Raw genomic sequence first — 15085 nt, 5'->3', positions numbered from 1 at the left:
AAGGTAAAAGAGATGATGACCCAGTTTCTCTACCAAATATTAATGCGGCAATATTGAGGAACAAGCAGTTCAGGAAAGCCCCCACCACAAGGATGACCCGGCCTTCTGGGGTGATGGAAGCATAGGAGAGTGAACGGAGAATATTCCCTGTAGGAACAAGAATTACTGAAAGCCGAGCAAGGAACACTTTTGAACTTATTCCGTCTTACAGACTTAGATGCCAAAGATTGACTTGACGCACTCTGCAAAGCTGTGAGCAACAGCATGATGGTGAGAGCTCTTGAGGGCGCTGACAACATCTCCAACATCAAAGCGGCCTTATGGGACAACACAGAAGGTGCACAGGGGTGAAAGCTGCTCCTGACACTGTGATGCCTCAGCACTGTTCCAAGCACCAGCTGCACTTCCCTATTTTTAATTGTGAATATTAAACACAGTAGACAGACGATCAAAAAATTAATCATAGCAAAACAATGCCTCATCCAATGCGCAATTTGAGAAGATATTATCCACCCTCTCAGACACGTGCTTAGCTCCCTTTCCTGAGCTATAGAACCTAATTTTTAACTGAGTGTACAGAACTCAGGATGAAGCTCTCACATGACACAGGTCTGGAATTAAAATAGTAAGGGACACACACACCTCCTCCACCCTTAGTCACCTCCCTTGCCCTCCACGAAGCAACTGCTAGGAGTGTCTCCAACAAGAACAAGTGTTCTCCCCTTCCTGCCATTCTTTTTTGGTGGTCAAGTTTGAGCAAATACCTTGGGTCATGAAATGAAAGCCACAATCATATTTAAGAGTTGTGAGAACAAAGCAGTGGAGACCCAACAGCCATGCCATGTCTGTTTTTGCACACCGTGTTTTCTTTATTCTAGAGAGAGAGAGTCATACAACATACATTGTTTTGCAGTTTGCTTTTATTTTATTTTAACCAATTGGTGCAGTGCAGATATCTTCCCAGCTCTGGAAAACTAAATAGTCATATCCCTTGAGTTGTGTGGTATCCCATGGTGGGAAAGTTGAATTCATTTATCTGGTCTACCTTGATGTCAACTCACCTTTTCGCTTTATGAAATATTATACTTGTAAAAACAGTTTAATACTTGAATTGAATTGTGTATGAGAAGCATTCCTGTGAAACCAAGGAAGTTGGTTTTATTTATATGCCTTTTTTTTTAACTAATATGTTATTGACAGGATTAATGAATTAGTGCAAACCAGCCACCTTCTTTGCAACTCAATATTTTAATAAATAGTAGCTACTATTCTGGCCACTATTTTCCTGATTTTAATGACACTTTTCCAAAATGTTTTTGTATTTAAATCACCCATAAATGATTCCTTCACTCATGCACACAAGCCTTACAACTGGCCTTAAGCTTCTATCATCTGCTTATCTTGATAGAAATGAAACTCCCCAACTGAAGACAGAGACTGAAAGCTGCAGACAAGAAGGGCAGAGTACCCACACAGGAAATCAAGCTGAAGTGCCACCTGCAGACACTTAACAGACTACAAGCAAATAGAAGACGGCAAGCAAAGGATTCTGGGTCTTCATCATGAGGCTTGCCATGCTGCAGCTCCCAAACAGCAACTGGGCAAACCCATCTGGTCCCACCTCACATAGATCTGCTGTTGTTCCTGTTACAAGGCCTCAGGAAGCCCCAGATGACCACTACAGGGCTGAGGTTAGTCTTGGATGACTTAATGCTGTTACCCCAAAGCTTGGTCTTCATGGAGCACAGTAGCACAGGGAGATTGTTCATCCTTTTCATGATGCGAAAATGGGTCATGGTAACAATCACTGAAAGTCATCAGAAAAGCACGTGCTGTTCTCAGAACCACGAATTCCTCTCACAGTTCTTCAAGCTCTTGCAGAGAGTTGGACCTTTCTAGTACAGAAAGTCAGAAGGTTTTGGCTTTTTAGTTTTAGTTTTAGGTTTTTTTTTTTTTTTTTTTTTGAGATAGGCTTTTTTCAGCTTTTGTTTGTTTGCTTGTTTGTTTTTTGGATCTTGTCAGAGTCTCCCCAAAGTTATGGAGGCTAGGTTTAAATCATCACATAACCCGGGCCTCAAAATGGTGATCCTTCTGCCTCAGGCTCCTGAGTATCTGAGATTAGGCCTGCTACCATGTCCAATAGTTGTACTTATTTCTGAATTCACCTCCACATCACTTTGAATTATGCTTTGTATCATCATTTTATAAGTTAAACATTGTTATAAGTATTTAACCTTTCTCTTTTCCCTTCCTCTTATTTAATTGTAAACACGTTTATTTGAGGCAATTTGATTTGAACTTCAAAGGACAAATTGATCCTAGCAAACACACCATGTAAAAGCTTTTAAAGTGCAGCTGCTCTCTCATCCAAACCTCTCATATGAGATGCCAGAGGAAATTAGACAGAGCAAAGCACAACCTAACAGAACCCTCTCCTAGCCTTGGCAAAGAGAACTCAGTGATAGAAAGTGCAAGCATTTGTCCAGCACATAAAACTGGGGAGAATTCCGTCAATAAACTGCTGATGGTGCAAGCACACAAAGATCCAAATTTGGTATTCAGAACCTATGTAAAAAAAAAAAGTCTAGCATTGCCTCACACACCTTTAATCCTAGTACTCAGAAGGCACAGACAGATGGATGTATCACTGTGAGCTCAAGGCCATCCTGGTCAATGCAGTGAGCTTCTGTACAGCCAGAATGACATAATCAGACCCTGTTTCAAAAAATAAAAAATAAAAAAGCAGAGAACAACAAAAGCCAGGCATTGTGGTATGTGCTTGTAACCCCAGTGTTGGGGAGACAGAGACAGGAGGATCCCTGGGGGCTCACTGGCCAGCCAGCCTAGCCTACTTAGCAAGCTCTAAACCAGTGAGAAACCCTGTCTCAAAACAAAACCAACCAACCAACCAAAAAACAAGGTGGACAGCATATGAGGAATGATACAGGAGGTTGTTCTCTGGCCTGCACACACAGAGTGAGGAAGGGCGGGAGGGAGGGAGAAAGAAAGAGAGAGAGATGAAGAGAGAGAGAGAATATATTCCCACAATGAGCCTTGCACAGAGCATTGAACAGGAAGTCTTAAAAAACAAAGCAACAAAGGAATGCCTGTGCCTTCCTTCCTTCCTTCCCTTGCCTTGCTCTGCACCCTTCTATCCCATCTCCCCAAATTCCCCCTACACACACACAGTTTGTCTCCTTCCATAACCAACCAACCTGCCTAAGAAGCAAGGCTCTCAACACCAAGTACTGCTCAGCTAGAAACTGCCCAGTCTCCTTCTTCTGGAGAGTGCCAGCCTGCCCTGTGGCCTGTGGCAGAAGCCCAAAGTAGCATCTGCGTGGAAGGAGGTGTTTAGATGTAAGCCTAGCACAAAGAACTCAAAAAAATTTTTTTTTTAGTCTGTGGAAAAAAAGGAGAAGTCTTGATACTCAGGTCTTTTATGACAGTTCCCCTCCCAGGTTTTCTACAAGTTACTGTGGTCATTCATTGATGAGTTCTTCCATCCTTAACCAGAGTTAGAGGAGAGAAAGTCATGTTTTCAGATTCACCTGGGATATGTGTTCAGAACTACACGCTCTCATTGCTTAGATGCTGAACAATGATCCAAACAAGGAAAAGGAGATATAAATCTAAAAAAAAGTATAAGAATCAGTTCTGAAAAATAATGACAGATGTTCATCACATTATCAATGATGAAAACTTGAATCAGTATGATTTTTTAGCAATTAAAAAAAAATGTTTGTGCCAGGCAGTGGTGGCTCACCACTGTAATCCCAATACTTGGGAAGAAGAGGCAGGTGGATCTCTGAGTTTGAGGTCAGCCTGGTCTACAGAGTGAGTTCCTGGACAGCCAGGGCTACACAGAGAAACCATGTCTCAGGGAAAAAAAAATTGTAACCATTATTATCACTTTCACAAATATCAGAAAGGACCAGTTAGAGGAAGTGAGATGGCCCAGCAGTTAAGGCCCTTACCACACAAGCCTGATAACCTAAGTTTGATACCCAGAAACCATGTAAAGGTGGAAGGAGAGAACTGTCTCTACAAATTTTTCCTCTGACTTCTGAGTGCGCCCACCTACATGTACATCACACTCACACACACACACACACACACACAAAACAATATTTATATATACTACTTGATCCTCTTTGCAAAAATAAAGACAACTGCACATTTAATTATACTATTAAAAATCAGACACTTCAGATTCACAGAAATATGATGAAGCAAAACATTACTCACTGATTGGGGACTGTTGTATTCTGATAACAGTACAGTGCTGTTAATCACAGACTCATGCTACACAATAGCTTGTAAGGCTCATCTATATTTCCGTGGTTTGTACCCTTTGGCCTATATTCCTCCTTTTCCTCCCAGTACCCAATCCATGACAACACTGTTGTATTCTCTGTCTCTATAGATCTCACTTCACCACACACACACACACACACACACACACACACACACACACACACACAGAGATGCTACAATGTTTTTCTTTCCAGGTCTGCTCTGTTTCACTTAGCAGCAGAACGGCTTCCAGGTTCGCCCATGTTAAGACAAAGCAAGCACTCCTCTTTTTAGAACACTGCATAGTATTCCATTGTATATTTACAATTTCTTTTTCCCATTTGCCGATGGACATTGAGATCATTTCCATATGTTAGCCGTGCCACAGTGAAGACGGGAGTGCAGGTGTCTTTGCAAAGTCGTGATCTCATTAACTTTGGGAAGATGCCCAGAAGAGAGAGGGATGGCTGGGGATAACATTTTACTTTTCTTTTGATGCCTACAACTGTTTTCCATAATGATTGGGCAGATCTACAGTCTCACTAGTGATGTACAAGGACTTCCCTTTCCCTCAACCTCTCCAACATTTGTCATTCCCTGTCTTTTTGGAGCAGTGGGGGAGATATTATTTGGTTTGGTGTGGCAAACAGATTCTCGCTCAGGCTGCCTTGAACTGCAGATCCTCCTGCTTCAGGTTCTCAAGCGCAGGGATTATAGTTGCGCACCGCCACACCCAATTTCCTGGGACTTTCCTATTTTTCAGTGTTTTCTCCCACAATCATTTATTACTTTTGTAATCATAAATAAGTGAAGAAATGCTGATGGCTCAAAATCACAAGACTGTGCTTTGTATTTCTTGTCCTTGTTTCTGGAGGAAGGAAAGAAGAAATGCGAAAAGAAGAAAGGAAATGAAAAAGGATGGAAGAGGAGACAATTAAAGCTGGGCAAAGTACTAGGGTGGTAGTCAGGTATTTAGCAGCCGGGCAGCCCAAGCTCCCCAGTGAGTACACAGCACTGCATTAAACTGCCCTCATTTCAGATAACATTCTAAACGCTGTTAGGATTTCCACAGGTGAAACTCTATTATATTATTTTAACAAGTTTCACAGCACAAGAACCGAGCAGTTTTAACTCTATTCTTAACCCTCTAAACTAATTTTGGCTTCCTCCCAGCATGTATCCCAGAAATATTTGCACTTTGTAACTTTTCTTGCTGAGCTCTCTCTCTCTCTCTCTCTCTCTCTCTCTCTTTTCTCTCTCTCTCTCTCTCTCCAAGTCCCTCATGGACATCTGCCTATGGCTGAGTCCCTACTTCCTCTTCTAACTCTTCCTCCCCAGGCTGGCAGGTAGTCCAGTCCTATTCTCTCCCCTGCTCAGCAATTGGCTGTATGCTGCTTTATTGACAAATCAGAGGACAATTGGGGAGCAGAGTTTATACAACACTGAGATAGAAGATCCTCAGAACAAGGATATTGGTCGTACAGGAATTAGTATTTGAGGGCTGGAGAGATGGCTCAGCGGTTAAGAGTACTGGCTCTTCTTCCAAAAGTCCTGATTTCAATTCTCAGAAACCACATGGTGGCTCATAACCATCTATAATGAGATCTGGTGCCCTCTTCTGGTCTGTAGGCACACCTGCAGGCAGAATGCTGTATAAATAATAAATAAATAAATCTTTCTTCTTTTCTTAATTAATTTTTTTAATATTAGTTACAGTTTCTTAACTTTGTATCCCAGCTGTAGCCCACTCCCTCACTCCCTCCCAATCCCACCCTTCCTTCCTCATCTCCTCCCTGCCCCTTTCCAAGTCCACTGATAGGGGAGGTCCTCCTCCCCTTCCATCTGACCCCAGCTTATCAGGTTTCTTCAAGAGTGGCTGCAATGTCCTCCTCTACGGCCTAGCAAGGCTGCTCCTCCCTCGGAGGAAGGGGTAGGTGATCAAAGAGGCAGCCATTGAGTTCATGTCAGAGACAGTTCCTGTTCCCCTTACTAGGGAACCCACTTGGATACTGAGCTACCATGCGCTACATCCAAGCAGGGGTTCTAGGTTATATCCATACATGGTCCTAAATAAAAAAAAAAGAGATCAGCATTTTAATTACACAATAACTTATGCCTACAGTTTGTCACTAAAGCCTAAAAACTCATGATCCCATGGTAGAAAAAGAGAAGGGACTCCTGAACAGTATCCTCTGACCTCCATACCCAACACTCTCCTCTGAATACACAGTATGGACAGGCATGCTCACACATACACAGATATTTATCATGAAGTTTGAAAGGACTTCTGATACCTTTTTAAAGGCCTTTACTACTATTACTTTTCTTCCTCCTCCCCCTCTTCCTCTCCCTCTTTCTCCCCTCCTTCCCACAATTCTAGGTATGGCCATTCAGAAGCTCTATAACTAGAGCTGTCTCCCCATGCTGTCCTCTCACTTAGATGCTACCCTTAGCCCACATTACCTACCTGTCTTTTACCTCTACAGACCTTCTGCTCCCTTTTTTAAAGTCACGGTACACATATTTATCAGAGTTGCCATTGATTGTTTTACAAATTTAGGTGCATTTTTTTTAGACCTTTCTGTGACTGTTTACCTAACACTAATGCACTATGAAATGTCCTCAAGTGAATTGGTCCAGACCTGCAGTAGAGCCTGTGTCCGGACACAATCACCATGTACCCTGTTCCATGTCCTTCAAGAACCAGAAACATTCCAGTAAACACGTGGAATCTAGGTCCCCTCTTCTGGTACCTGGGAGGATCAGTCCTCATCCTTGCAGACAGAATGTGGCAGAACTGTATGACCATGTTAGACAAGACCTTTCTACCACCTTCTCACCCCTTCTTCCAGATATGCTGATGTGAGGGAACCCTGGCTACACTGGCACCCAGGTATAGGAATCCTAGAAGATGGCTTGAGCTGAGGTCTTGGGTCAACAGCTAGACTTTCTGATATGTGATTCTTTAGGCGATTCTAGAACCTTCCCACGAGGCCTCAGTCACAATGAATACAGACAAACTACTCCCACTGTGCTTGTAGCCTTGTTTATTATCCAAACTCCAGACACACAGAATCCATGAACATAATAAAATTTTTATTTTTGACAGTAAATTATGGGGAACTTTATTACATGGCAGCAGATAAATGGAATGGAATTTCAAGTGGCTGTACAACATTTAATTGTATGACTACCACACAGCCCACTCAAAGACCTCCCTTGTCTCCAGTTCTTGTTACATTAATTACTGCAATACATGTTCTTGAAGAAATATTACCTGAGGGGCTAGGGAGATGCCTCAACGGTTAAGAATGCTGAGTACTGGGATCCAAACCTAGGCCTTAGTGATTACATAGCAAGGTCTCTCAGCCAGCCCCTTAGAATGGTTGTTGTTGTTTTGTTTTTTTCAAGATAGGGCCTCACTATGTAACCCTGGCTCTAACTGAAACTAACTCACTAATGTAGAAAAGGCTGACCTTGAACTCACAGAGATCCACCTGCCTCTGCCTCCTGATCGCTGGAATCAAAGATGTGTACCACTATTCCCTGACAGAATGTTCTTTTCTTAAACACCTTTTCATTATCTCTACATCTTGAATTTTGCTAAGAAATTCTACAACTTTTACCCCCAGGTTCTCCTTAAGTCTCAATTATCTTTTTATGTAACGTGTGTACTATGTACTTTCAGTCATTCTATGATCATCATCCATGTAAAATACATCACATATAATGTGTGTAAACGTGTACTTACATATGTATACAAATGTGTTTACATGTATGTAAACACACAAACACACACTAAATCCAAGTCTTGTTCCTTATTCATTCTTTACCTTTGTACCTCTCTCTCTTGCTCGCTCTTTCTCTCTTTCTGATAGAGGGTTTCTCTGTGTGGCTGTCCTGGACTCAGTTTGTAGACCAGACTGGCCTTGAATTCAGCAATCCGCCTGCCTCTTCCTCCCAGAGTTGCTGGGACTGCAGGCGTGTGCCACCACCCAGCTCTCCTTAAATCTCCTTTGTCATAATTTGCTACTTGGTCAGGGACCTTTAATCCTTTCTTCAGATGTGCAGGCGTGTGTGACCACTCTTAGAATCTCTATATTTCTCTCATTCCCACTGGGAGGCCTTCATTGGAAACGACTTTTGAGTTACTTCCTGGCTCTCTTAGTCCTACAGCTATGAGCCCACTATCCTTTTTTCCCCCCTCCTATCTAGAAACATGAGATTGTTTTCTGACATTGAGAAATTTTGTCAAATTGTGTAGGTGTGTACTATTGCCCCCCCATACCCCATACCCTCCACACGCACCCCATCCCCCATCAATTCTACCTGGAATCGAGTAACACTTATAACCTACTAATGCAGGCCAGGACATCTTAGACCCTTGGGGCCTGCCTCCCTCCCTGCTATAGTCTCAAAGGAAGACTGAAAAGGAGATGATGCATTGCCTAGAAATACTATGTCTTCGCAGACACCAGCCCAATTAGCTGACATTTGATATGAAGCAGCCTGGAGTGAAATAAAATAAAACAGAGATAATTTACCCTGGCCTAGCATGTGTATATTGAAATATTTCATTTTGCACTTCATAAATATGTATAATCACCATGTACCTGTTAAAAATAAAATCAGAAAGTGTGTTTAAGAAAAAATACACATGAGCCAGGCACGGTGGTGCACCCCTATTATTCCCCCAACTTAAGGAAGCAGACCTTTGTGAGTTCAAGGCCAGCCTGGTCTGCAAAGCAAGTCCAGGACAGCCAAGGCTACACAGAGAAACCTTGTGTGTGTCTTGAAAACAAACAAACACACATAATTTATATCTAGATAACTAAAAAGTATATTTTTCATTATGTTAAAAATACACATCTATTAATTGTATCTACTTATAAAAATGCATTTAGCTCTAAAATCTATATACAGAAGTTACAAAATAACTGTTCAGGCAAAGAAAGCAGAATAAGCTGCTACCTCTGACCCACTCAGCCATCCCTGAGGTTCTATTTCTTAAACTCTTCAGAATTTTTTCATGTGTAACAGAAACAAAAATTATCACTGTGGGAGTATTCAGTTTCCTTCCTCCTCTGACATATGTACCCCAATCATTTTCCATCTACAGCCCCCCACCTCCCCATCGGCTTATCAGACGGGATAAATGCAAATGAAGGAGAGTGAGAAGTAAAGAGCTGAAGACCTCAATATAGAGCAGTGGTTCTCAACCTTCCCGCTGCTGAGACCCTTTAATACAATCCTTCACGTTACGGTGACCCCAACTGTAAAATTATTTTCATCGCTAACTCCTAACTGTAATTTTGTTACTGTTATGAACATAATGTAAATACTTGATGCGCAGGATATCTGATACGTGACTCCTCAACTCACAGGGTGAGAACTACTGGGAAGGCTTATAACCAAAGGACCTGGAACTACGCACTTCAGAGGAGAAAAAAAAAAAAAAAAGGCAGGGATGTGAAAGGACAAAGCAAGAAACACAGGAACAGAAACTTTAGGTATCTACAAGACATGAGAAAGTGTGAAACGGAAAGGCTTGAGGGAGGGTGGACAGAGTGAAGCTCTCAACTTTCTGTCTATACCCGCTCTACAGAGCACAAGGGTTTTGTGTCAGGCCACCAAGGAAGAAGCATTAGAAGTGATTGTGTAAAGGACTGTTTAACCATGTGTATGTGTCTGTATCTGTGTGCACAGTGTGCGAGTGCAGGCGTCTGCAGAGGCCAGAGCCGTCAGGTCCTGCTGGAGCTAGACTTATCACAAGTTGTGAGCTGCTTGACTTGGGTGCTGGGAACCCATCTCTGCTCCTCCCAAAGCAGTATAGCCTCTCACTCAGCCGTCTCTCCAGGCGACTTAACTCTTTCACTGTCTTCTTCTCATGACCTTCTGAAGCTGAGTCTTTCGGGCCCTTGTACTGGCTGGCTGTGTGTCAGCTTGACACTAGCTAGAGTCATCAGAGAGGAAGGAGCCTCCTTTGAGAACATGCCTCCATGAGATGCAGCTGTAAGGCATTTTTCTGTTAGTCATCAGTGGGGGAGGGCCCAGCCCACTGTGGGTGATGCCAATCCCGTGTTGGTGGTCCTGAGTTCTGTAAGAAAGCAGGCTGAGAAAACCATGTAAAGCGAGCCAGTAAGCAGGACCTCTCCATGGCCTCTGCATCAGCTCCTGCCTCCAGGATCCTGCCCTGTTCTAGCTTCCTTTGGTGATGATCAGAGATGTGAACGTGTAAGCCAAATAAACCCTTTCATTCTCAACTTGCTTTTTGGTCATGCTATTTCATCACAGTAATTGAAACCCTAACTAAGATAATTCACTGTGTGTTTGCACTGTGCAGACACACACACACACACACACGTACACACTCCAAGAGTGATGTATTTATATAAGGATACAAGATAACCTAGCTACATATTTCCTTTTTAAAGATTTTTTAATTATATATATATATACATATATGCAGATATGTGTGTATGCATGTGGTTATATGCCTATTAGGGTAGGTGCCTGTACAAAGCAGAAGCATTAGATTTCTTGGAGCTGGAGGTACAAACAGCTGTAAACTCCGTCCTCTGGAAGAACAGCCAATGTTCTTAACCACTGAACCATCTCTCCCGTATCCTCCTCCCATCTTTCTTGTTAAAATGGGATCATATTGTGAGTAGCCTTTTGTATCTTGCTTTTTTTTTCCTGGCAAATGCATGTGTGTGTTGGCACATGTATGCCCGTACAAACACGGGGACCCGAAGCTGACATGGGGTGCTTTCTGATTGCACTCCATTTTATTTATTGAGCTGGGGTCTCCTGCTGAACCTGGAGCTAGCTAGTTTGCTTCGGAGATCCCCTTTCTCTACCTCCCAAACACTGGAGTTGTAGGTGGCCGCCCAGCTTTTCTGTAATTCTGGAGATGTAAATTTTGGTCCTCATGCTTACATGGCACGGACTTTACACACTGAGCCATCTTCTCAGCCTTGCTTCCCCTTAAAAACACAGATTTCTGAGCTGCCTACATCCAAAAAAAAAAAAAAAAATTCAAGTTGGCTTAAATAAAATCAAAGGCTTGTGACTTTGGACTCCAAGGACAGGAACCAAGACATATAAGAGCCAAGGGAGAAACTATATTCTGAAATTCTGAGTACAATACAAAATTAATAAGGTGCTTAAAAAAAAAAAACAGATTCCTTCATGCTAACTTCTGGGAATTATTTTGAGGGAAAGAGATCAATTTTGCCTAAGGAAAAAACAGATCAGGGCTGAGTGTATAAAAATAGTTGCTGCCTAAGTCTGAGGATTTAAGTTCAATCTCTGGAACCCATAATAAGTCAGTTGCGGTGGCTCACACCCATAATCCTAACACCCCTAGTTGAGATGGGAGATGAAGATGGAAGAATTGCACGGCAGCTCAAAGATGGGGCACTGGCTGGCTTGGAGTACACAGAAGAAATGACAGCCCCTGACTCCCCTGACAAGGCAGGAGAGAACCCACACCCAAAAGCTGTCCTTTGAGCCCCACATGTATGCTGTGGAATGCCCCTCACACTAATAAATAAAATCAAATATAGAACAAGGTCCCTGAGCCTCCAAAGCAATGAGTTCTTCTTGCTATGCAGACTCAACCACTTTGAAGTCTTAGCAAAGAGACTGAGGGGAGTTGCCACAAATCCTCGGTTTTTCTGATCTGTAGTAAATTGTGTATCTGTGTGCCCACGTGTGTCTGTGTGTATGATGAGGGCGGGCACGCCTCACACATGGAGGTCAGAAGACAGCTTTGTGGAGTTGGTTCTGTCCTTCCACCTGTAAGTGGGTTCCAGACCTCAAGCTCAGGCCATCTTTGCATCATGGGGCAGCAAGCACCTTCGTGCACTGAGCCATCCCCTCAGCTCTCGTCTATCTCTTTTAAAGTATGTTTTATCTATCTCTTTTAAAGTATGTTTTATTGGTTTCCATAAACTCGGATGGGAAAACAAAAACTTCAAACTGAACTCCCACTGCAAAGTGATTCACAACCAACTGGAGCACATCCATGTCTCACGATCCTTTCAGCTTCTCCAGTCACCCAGTCCATCTCCTCCCTCCAGCAGAGTAAGGAATGAGCCCAGCAAATCCTTCCTCCAAGCCTCACCGCATTGAGTCAGATCCAATCAGCGTGAAAGACGGGGACAGTAGGAATAAAGAAAACATTTTGTAGTTCACCCTTCCTTCCAGCAGGCTGACTTTCAACTTGCACTTGATCACACTGCCTGTCATCTTCCTGGATAATGTGTAGAGTGGATGACCCAGAAATCTGGTATTGGCTCTCTGACCTTCTCTACTCTGATGAGAACCATCACCATATTATGCCACAAATCAAACATTGCTGTGTTATGCCACAAATCAAACTGTTGGGAACAAGTGTTCTCATAGCCAATGTTTCAAACTCTGAAATTCTCTCTCTTCCTACCTCCTCCCAATCTCCTTCAGACTCTGACTTTCTGAAGCTGTTCTTTGTCTTCAGGGCTTCCATTTCCCTGTACCCCACTTGATTCCTTACACAGTCCATATTTTAGCCAGCCACCCTTAGACATACAACACCCTGAATTGCTCCTGTTACTAGAAATCTGGGGTGGGGGGTGGATACCTTCATGTTTAGCAGATGATACCATGGAAATAGTCCCTTCTTGGGGCTCTTAGTCTCATTAATAAAATAATTTAAGAATGGACTCAAACAGAAGCTCAAGCTTGAAGACCCCTTTACTACTGTCTAAAAGACAACACCGAAGGCAGCAAGCTGCAAATCTCAGCGGCTTTCTCAGAGGACAGTGGGGGAGGAGGACATCAAAGCCATGCCACTTTGGGTGTGGTCAGCATGGAGGTCAGCTGCACAGTGGACTAGCAGTAGCATGGTGGGAGGGAGGCACTGGAGAAAGAGCAAGGAAGTCCTAAGTAGTAGGGAAATCATGCTTAGAACAGATAAAAGGGAAGTTAGGCTTCTCTGGGCAATTCAGAAAAGCAGGCAGACTTACAAAGCTGTTACACCTAGGGTTCTTGATAGGATTTGGTTTCTGTGCTAAAGAATTAAAAGGCAGGGGAAAAGAATCTTGAGAGAGATAGTAGGAAAACTCTTAAGGCACTGCAGACAGAATCAGCCAGTAAAGAAAGGCTTTCATCAGGGTTGAGGAGAAACGCAGCACAGCAAGGCACAGATCAGGTCCTAGAGAACCCGCAGGAGCTGATATCCAAGAGGGCTGGGGTTTTGAGGGTCTTTGCGGGATCTTCCTCATCTAGCTTAGGGTTGGTCAGTTTGAACAAGACAGGAACGCTAATAGAGCCACAACCTCAGTGTGAACATTATCTGGCTTTGAACTTCTGGAGTTCGTTCCAGGGAACGTGGTTGCTGGTGACAAGAACAAAAGCTTGCTAGGCCTTTAAGCCACCAGGTCAGGAGGTAACTGTGAGGCGTGGTGGACACATTACTTAGCTTGGTTGTGGTGGTGACTATACAGTGCAGGTGTACATTAAAACATGAGATTTATACCGTAGGCACTTAATAAAAATGTGGGAGGGCCTGGAGAGACGGCTCAGTAGGTAAGCACGAAGGCCTAGGGACCCATGTAAGGCAAGCATGGGTATGTACTCCTGCAGGGCTAATGACCTAAAAGCCCCAGCTGGGCTGAGAAACTTGACTGACCACGCCTTCAGGCTGTTAGGACCTGTGAAGCTTCTGACAAGATCAACACACCTCTGCACCTTGAGCCTGCAGGGGGACAGGTCTGCAGGTGGAATCCTCCGTCCCCTAAGTTCCCCCTTCTGCCTTCTAAGACACCCCAAAGCCCCTGCTGCCCTACATTGTTCAAGACAATCTGCTTCTGAAGAGGTCAGTCTCCTCTTCCATTTTCACACTGCTGTCAATCCTGGTCTAACAACGCCTATAACCCAAACACTGAGGGGCAGGCAGGAACTCCCTGGCTGGCCAGCCTGAAACAGTGAGCTCCTCGGTCAATGAGACCCTCTCTCAAAACTAAGGTGAAGAGCAATGAAGGAGGACACTCAAAGTTCTCCTTTGGCTTCTGTGTGCATGTGTGTGCACGTATGCACATAACTGGAACTTGGAGGTGGACAAAGCTGACAAATGTTAAATTAGTGTGAACTTATCAGCCTTGAGACTAGTTAGGGAAACCCACAGGGCCAGTAAGCCTTCCTCACAGCATATGGTTGAGTCCCATTTTTCCCTTAATTAATTTTAAGTCCTAAGAACCCAAGACCAGTGCTGAAAAGAATGCACCAAGCAGGCCCAGGGCACAGGACTGCTCCAATCTGAATCCTCGTTCTATCATGGCATGAGCAGTCTTGGACAAGGTGTTAAGCTCTTTGTACCTCAGTTTCTCCCTGATCCCCACACCGAACTGTTCTGAGGACTGATAGAAACATTAGAGAGTACAGAAACCAAGACCGGGGCAGAAGTCAAGGACTAAGTCTTTGATGGAGCAAATTCATTCATCTTAAGTGTTTGGCAAGTTGACCTAAAATGCAGGGCCCAATCTTCAGGGTAAAAATCTGCAACTTTAAACTCAACATTCTGTGGATAGCTCCTGTGTGTACAGTCTGAAAATCTGTACACACAGCTCTGAGGAAAAGTAATAATTCTTTAGGCTTTTTTGAGTTCTACTCTTTTAAACTAAAAATCAAAGTAAATTTTACAATTCCTCCTAACATACCCATTTTTGTTTTAATACACACATAAGAAACTTCACAAAATAATAATGTGTATCATTTGCTACTGAATAAAATGATGGTACTGGGAGGAGTG

At 43.3% G+C, this 15085-nt stretch overlaps 1 long non-coding RNA gene across 1 annotated transcript in view; it reads left to right on the top strand.

Annotated features, from left to right (window-relative positions):
* The window catches only part of LOC132652804 (uncharacterized), a 10697-nt gene extending 172 nt beyond the window's left edge, over window positions 1-10525 (top strand). Inside the window, exons 1-3 of the long non-coding RNA XR_009590362.1 lie at window positions 1-3; window positions 1409-1691; window positions 9413-10525. The exon at window positions 1-3 is cut by the window's left edge and continues 172 nt beyond it. This is a non-coding gene — a long non-coding RNA (uncharacterized LOC132652804). The remainder of the gene's footprint in view (window positions 4-1408; window positions 1692-9412) is intronic.
* The last annotated feature ends 4560 nt before the right edge of the window (window positions 10526-15085 follow it).

Source organism: Meriones unguiculatus, chromosome 3 (genome assembly GCF_030254825.1).
Source record: "Meriones unguiculatus strain TT.TT164.6M chromosome 3, Bangor_MerUng_6.1, whole genome shotgun sequence".
Classification (NCBI taxonomy): domain Eukaryota; kingdom Metazoa; phylum Chordata; class Mammalia; order Rodentia; family Muridae; genus Meriones; species Meriones unguiculatus.
This window is presented reverse-complemented; position numbering and strand designations above follow the sequence as displayed.